This window comes from Sinocyclocheilus grahami, unplaced genomic scaffold (genome assembly GCF_001515645.1).
Source record: "Sinocyclocheilus grahami isolate Dianchi unplaced genomic scaffold, SAMN03320097.WGS_v1.1 scaffold631.1, whole genome shotgun sequence".
In the NCBI taxonomy this organism is placed as follows: Eukaryota; Metazoa; Chordata; class Actinopteri; order Cypriniformes; family Cyprinidae; genus Sinocyclocheilus; species Sinocyclocheilus grahami.
This window is the reverse complement of record NW_015505810.1, coordinates 622,739-630,111: the sequence shown is the minus strand read 5'-3', so window position 1 is coordinate 630,111 and position 7,373 is coordinate 622,739. Positions and strand designations below refer to the sequence as shown.

The window sequence follows — 7,373 nt, the reverse complement described above, 5'->3', positions numbered from 1 at the left end:
ATCAAGATACATTTACTTAAGAAGCTAAATAACATGTCTTGTTTTAGGAGAAACTGATCAAAATGAGGCAAATTTATGTTTACTAATATAATCAATCTCTGCCAATGGGCTCAGAAAAAGGAAAAACACGTTTTCATTCCAGGGTCAGATATTTGTTCTTGTTTTAATCATAAATCATTTTGTTCAGTTTCTCAGAAAAGAAAACGTCATGTTTTTGCATCTCAAATAAATGCATCTTGATTTAAGGATGTTAAGATATTTGTACTGGAACACAAGACACAAACACTTAAGGAGATATTCAATTTCTGCAGTGCGTGCAAGATTGAATGCTGTAAGCTTTCTCTGCTCTGACTAATTTTCAATATCTAAACATCCTTAAAGCAAGATTTGTTTCCCTTTTGAATTCAGTTGATTCTTCTGGCAGATATTTGTTCTTATTTTAATCATAAACTCACGTAAAACAAGACGAACTGTATATTTCACTTCTAAAGTTGGCTAATTGTGTCTTGATTTTAAGAATGTAAATGTAAAATGACAAAAATCAGTCATAAAATCATGTTTCTACCTGCTCTTTAATATAAAATAGACTTTACTGCAATTCAGTGACAATTGTGCATAAAGAGTCAGTTCAAGCTTTAAAGGCACAAAGACAAAACACCAAACCATCTCTGTCTCTTCAGGTCTACAGCAGTGATTCTGATCAATAAACATGAGTATAACGTTGAGATGTTTGTGAAAGATGTTGATCTGCAAACACTGGATGCAGATGCGTGGCCTGAAGGATATTCGGTGGATCAGGCAATCGCATAAATCAGTGTTAAGATGTGTATATATGTTTGTATTTTTTGTCTATTGTAAATAAAACAGTTGAAACAAATGACTGATTGCACTGTATGGGAAATATGAAGCAAAATTACCATGCTGATCCACTTTCGAGTGATGACGGAACTGATTGAATCGGTTCGTTTCAGTGTAATTAATTCAGACAGTTCATCACCTACAGCTCAGTCTGGCAAAGACCGAGCTTCTTCGCTACCACTCCGACTGATTTCACCATCCAGTTAGGTTCATCAACAGTGATGTAGTGTATATGGAGAAGAGGAGCGGTCCCAGAACTGATCCCTGAGGAACCCCAGTGAGCAGAACAGCCACAGGCGCAGCACTCTCCTACTTCCACTCATTCTTACAAATCTACCTCCACTCCAGAAGCCTGAGATCTACAAGTAAGATCTACAAGACTTGCTCTGTTTCATCTATTGTTCCATAAGCTATATCTAACTGTTTGATTTCATAACATAAATTTAGTTGCTAGTGCATGTTTCATTTCATTATAGCGCCACTGCATTACTTTATCACACGCTGCAAAACCTGACAATTTCACAATGCTTAAAACATTTGTGCAATCCTATTTAAGTGCTATTAAGTGAAGTGCTAGTGAGCAACAACACACTATGTGTTAATGTAACTATCGAGTTAAAAGTTTCGCGGACCAGTTTGACTCTTTTACCATCAACTCATGAACCATTAGAGCTAGTGGGTCCGATTTTTTTAACATCTCTGTGTCGATGGTTTTCAGCTGAGATGCTGTACTATGTATAAATAGTGTGTAATCACTGATGACACGGGTTCAGATAGCAGCATTTAGTTTATTAGGAGGGGCTCTGTAATGTAGAAGTATTCACCATGAAGCTTACACTGGTGCTGTACCTGAGAGAAAACGCATTTCACAGTAAATGATCTAAATTTCAGCTATTAGAATTTTTTTTTTTTAAAGGTTGTTGTTTTGTAGAACAAAACAGTTATGTATGCTATGAAAGTAGTAAGCCTTGTAGATAGAGAGTGTGTTATTTAAGAAAAATGTATTTTCAGATTGACTTTTTTTTCAGTGGGGTAAAACGCACTCAGGGGGCATGGCTTAATTACTGGAGTTTCTCTGTTCTGAACATCAAATCCTTTGTGTTTACATCAAATGTATTCAAACATGACTTTATATTTAAAAAGTAGCCTACCTCAAGTTTTCAAATAGGCTATTAAAATTTTATAATTTATAATTATTGATTATATTATTTTTCATGTACTCTGATTTTGCTGTAAATGCATAAAGCAAATTGCTTTGTCAGACTGAGGGGAATTTTACCCCATGTCAGCTCCTGGGAGAGGCTGTCGCATAGCAAGAGGAAAGCTGCTTTCGGTATCAGTTTCAGGCTGGATGTGCTGGTCAGGGAGAGCTGACCAATCAGAGATGCTGCTCTTGGTTTTGCTGGGAAAGTACCCTGGGCAAGCAGTCTAGATCATTCCAGTTCTGCACAGCTACTTCAGCAGTTCACTGAGGAGCCTCTCCTGTGTTTACCTGCTTGTGCAGCTTTCTGAGAAGATGTAAGTTCATCCACTCAGCTGCTGGATCTGTCTTACTAACTTGATGTGTTTGCTGTGTATTCCACCAGTGTGTTTATTGTGCATTATTGAAGCGAGACTGCACATATTCACTGACTCTGCTCTACACCTTATATAGTCTATTATGTGTGCAGTCAATCTCATTCTCTAAGTGTTCATTTATTTCCTTATTGCAATCTTCTCTTTTAAACAGTTAATATGGGATAGAGTTATGAGATTTCCTGAAACCTATTAACATGAGCCACATCTAGTTCTAGTGTTACAAGTCTGGCACTGAGAAGCAGATTAGACATGTTTACTGCTGTCTGGCAAGTGTACATGTTCTGTTGAGAATGTCTCAGTTTTGTATGTAACCTTGGTTCCCTGAAAAGGAAACGAGACACTGCGAAGTGCTCGCTATGGGACCACCTTCAGTGTGATGAATGTCTGAAGCCCTAATACCATCACACCATTTTATTTGCCAATAGTGCCTAGCACCACCCCGAGAATACGTCACACATGCTCATATCAGCGTGCTGCACACAATTTCATAATTTTTTAAGACCAAGGAACGGCTATCGGGGGTATGGGAATGGCCGGCATCGCAGAGTCTCAAACATACATACGTAACCGAGACGTTCCCTTTCATAGGTTCACTTCTACGCTGCAATAGCGGTTGCTATGGGAACGATATACCATAACGCCTTCACGTACCTGAAGATAGCTGGAAGACCAATTAAAGCGTCTGCTCAAGCGTATAAGAGCCAGGAGCTGAATTCGGCACGAGATGGGCTGCGAGAGAGTTGCGAAGTCAGCGGCAGCGGGATTAGTAATGCGCACTGAAAACGGTTGCTTCCAAGATCTTGAAATCATCTTGGTGGAGGTCTTGGAAGAAGGGGAGAAGCCTAAAGGGCTGGGCTGGGGCACGGCTAGTCAGAAATCGGAACCAGTTTCAACTTGGCCCGATTTTGCATCGGTTAGCTGTCCAGTTCTAACCCCAGCTTGCCTACAGCGCTAGTAATCACGTCTAACAACTCGCTATAAGACGGGGAAGTGCGTTTTTCCTGTCTGCTTGGAGGGAGAGAACTGCACAATTCACCCATTAGGTCCTCAGAATCAGAGCACATCATCGTCGTACAGTTCACAACTGAAAGAAATCGAATTACAAGCTTCTGGGGCAGGCTGTAAATCATCATTAACAAAGACAAGCGGGTCCACATAGCGCTCTTCTGATGTGTGAACACGTTCTGTCGTCTCCGAGGCAGTTAGGGGTATAAGAGGCATTATAATACAAAATAAATAAATAAACCCCAGGTATTATAACCTTCGCAAAATGTGGCTAAAAGCATAATAGTGTGATTAAGGTGTGTACATGTCAATACTGCACGTCCATAATGCAACTACAATAGGAATAATCCACATGTCTTAATTCGATTTGTGTTTACTTTGAGTATGACTTTAGTCGGATTAAGGTAATCAAAAATCTCTGTTTATATGGTAGGTTCTTATTCAGAGTATTGTCTTAATCGTGATAAAATCTGAATATTGTTGTCCATGTAAACGTATTGATTGTCGGTATGCTGGCTGACAATCCACTACAAAACTACAATGCCAAAAATGTTCCAATGAAGAGATGGTGCATTTATTTACAAATAAGAGGTAACAAAATCAAAATCAATCAATTAGGTGAGATTGTAAAAAGCTAAATCAAATAAAAGAATAAAACAAAACAAAACCCCACTCTAACTAAATCCCTGTTCCTAGTAAACTGCCTACAAAACACAAACATGTTGCTCTATGCACCCTACATAATATATTCTAATCAAACCGATGAGTGGTGCTAAGCGCTACAATGGTGTGATGGTATAAGGTTCAGACATTCTTCACACTGAATGTGTTCCCATAGCGACCGCTTCACAGCATTGAAGTGAACCTATTAAAGAGACACACGCACACATAAACAAACACAAAAAACTTGCACACACACAATACATTGTGTTTGTGTAATTCCAGTTTTCTCATGTAATTGTTTCTGTCTTATTTCAAGACAAGACCCTAGCATAAAGGAAAATGTCTTTGAGTGATTTGTTCTTCCCTGGAAATCCTGAAAGAAGGGAGAAGGTTATCCGCAGAAGTCAAGAGCTTATTGAGCTGATGAAAAGCAACTTCGAAGCCACCAACAATCTCACTGAGATTGTCAATAAGCACTTGCATTCATCCTTCAGCCCGATCACCCTGAACGAGAAAGCCACTGTCAAGGAGAACTGTGATGTGATGATTGAACGTGTGAATCAGATCATTTTAAAAACACAACAAAAGCGTTTAGTTTAATTAACAGAGACTCTAAATATTATGTTATCTGAACAACATTAATTATCTTAGTTGATTTGTCAAAAGAAAAACAGTTACAATAACAAAACATGAAAATAATTTTATGCATCTGTTAAACGAACAGTAAACAATTAAACGACTTTCACCAATGCTCTTTAAATCGATTGCCTTGTTTCCATTTCTCATTTCTCAATATCTGCTTAATTATTTACCCTTGTATCCTTGCATATAACAATTTCCACTGAAAGCAAATCTTTGGTTAGCTTAAATATACATAAATACATTCCCTTCTTAAACATTTTGCTTTGCAGATATTTTCAGCAATGGGCAACAGTCCGTCAGCTCTAAAGGAACATGGCTACTCTCTGGTGAGGGAAGAGGAGAATAAGATCCTGGTGAAAAATGAAGCTGGTGATCAGTTTGTCATTAAAAAGTTGAGCGCTAACCAGGTAAGTTAGACAGTTTGATTATAATGAGACCTGAGAGGTAAATGAGGAGAAAGAGAAATTCCTATAGCCTCGCATGAATATTAATACTTATAGGGATAGTTCACCCAAAAATGAAAATTACCCCATGATTTACTAAGCCTCAAGCCATCCTATAGGTGTACATGCCTTAACAACTATGTACTTACATTTAAATTAATAATTTGATACAATGCACTCATTGCGTACATACATGTTTTTACATTGTACTTATATGTACTTGCATTGTACTTTTTTTAAATACCTGCATGCAATTAATTTGTGTAATGTAATAACATATTATGTTAATACAATTTTTTTACAATGCACCCATCGCATTGCTTCAGAAGGCCTTTATAAACCCCCTGGAGCCGTGATACTTTCATGATGGATGGATGCACTTTTTTGGGCTTCAAAATGCAGCGCCCCATTCACTGCCATTATAAAGCTTAGAAGAGCCAGGACATGTTTTAATGTAACTCAGATTGTGTACGTCTGAAAAAAATAGTCATATATACCTAAATGTCTTGAGAGTGAGTAAATGAGATGCTTTTCATTTTAGGGTGAACTAACCCTTTAAACAACATTAACCAGTAACTGTTATTTTCCTCTGCATTACTGTAAAGCTGCTTTGAAACAATATGTATTGAAAAAAGTGCTTTAAATAAATGTGACTTTATGAGTTCTGTCTGTTTTTAGGACGAATCAAAGTTTCTCCCCCATCTCAATCACCCACACATCGTCCAGCACAAGGAATTTATCAAAGGTTGATACAATTCTAAATTAATTCTGTTCATCTACATTAGCTGCATTCAGGGCTAAATGAATTATTAAATATTAGTGTGTTTTTAAATGATTTTAAACTAATGAATCTGTTTTCAGATTCTGACTGTCTGTATCTTGTACTGGAGCACTGTGAAGGCGGAGATCTCGCTCAGAAAATCAAAAACAAAAAGGAGGAAAATGTTACATTTTCTGAGAATGAGGTATGATTGTAGATTGATGGTGAGGTTTAACCCATTAGCACAGGCATTATACATTTCAGAAACACTTACAAATACAAGCAAGTGTACTTGATTCATTTTGGAGCTGAAAAATGTTGGCTCTCCAGGAGCAGAGATCCATCTATACGTTAGCATGATTTATTAAACTAGAGCGGCATTGTCTGGCTTCAACCCTATTGAAACATCTGAAGCAGCTAATCTAGGTCATTAGCATTACTAGAAACTTCCAGACAGGTATGTTGGAGCGGGCTGGAGCAAATCTCTGTAGGGTGGTGACACTCCAAGAGCAGGATTGAGCAACTGTGATCTATAGGATCTTTTAAAGCAGCACAACCCTATATAATGACATGCATACATTCATCTTGAGATGTACATCAGAGAACACCTGAGCAACCAGCTTCCCACATTTAAAACTGATGTTTCTCATAATATACAGAGCCTTGTGAAAGTATTCATACCCCATATGTTGGACACAGTTTAGTTTTTGCTCTGGTATGCACTTTCAGCTGTTAGACCTCTTATAGACAGGTGTGCGCCATTCCAAATCATTTTTAACCTCTTGCCGTCAATAGTAGATATTGCATTTTTAACTAAATAAATTTAGTAAATTCCCATTTTACTGAATTACAGATTCTGGACTGGATTGTGAAGGTCTGCATGGCTTTAAAGTACCTGCATGATCAACAGATCCTGCATAAAAACCTGCAACCCGAGGTACAGATTTAATTCAGTTCATCTATACACATCATCTAAATGGGAAGAAGGGAGCGCTGGAGCCGATAATTCAGCTAAAGTGCTAAAAATGCATCTAGCTTGGCTTTACACCTTTATTCTTATGTGTGAATTGTAAAGAAAGAATATAAGCAGCAGCATACAATACACAGTGGTTAGGAGTGGTTGACAATTCCAGAAGAAATCAGGATGTAAAATAATCCAATGGAAACATAAATACAGCAACTCACAAACACACTAAGGGGCTGTTTACGCAACACCATTTTCTTATGTGTTTCATTTACACGACAACAGCATTTTGGGGGCCTGAAAATGCAAGATTTTGAAAGCGATGCCTCAACGGTCTCACGGTCTCCTAAACAACAAAAATGTGAATGATGTCATGCTTAGAGTTGGGTACCGTTCACATTTGAACCGGTACGGTACTGGTATCAGTACCTGAATTTCGGTGCCGGTACCCAACGGTACC

General features: G+C 38.0%; 1 long non-coding RNA gene across 1 annotated transcript; it reads left to right on the top strand.

Moving 5' to 3' along the window:
• Positions 1-5,089: 5,089 nt before the first annotated feature.
• On the top strand, positions 5,090-6,129 carry LOC107558077 (uncharacterized). Its single transcript, XR_001605456.1, has 3 exons — positions 5,090-5,153; positions 5,868-5,934; positions 6,051-6,129. It is a non-coding gene; the product is annotated as an uncharacterized lncRNA (long non-coding RNA).
• The last annotated feature ends 1,244 nt before the right edge of the window (positions 6,130-7,373 follow it).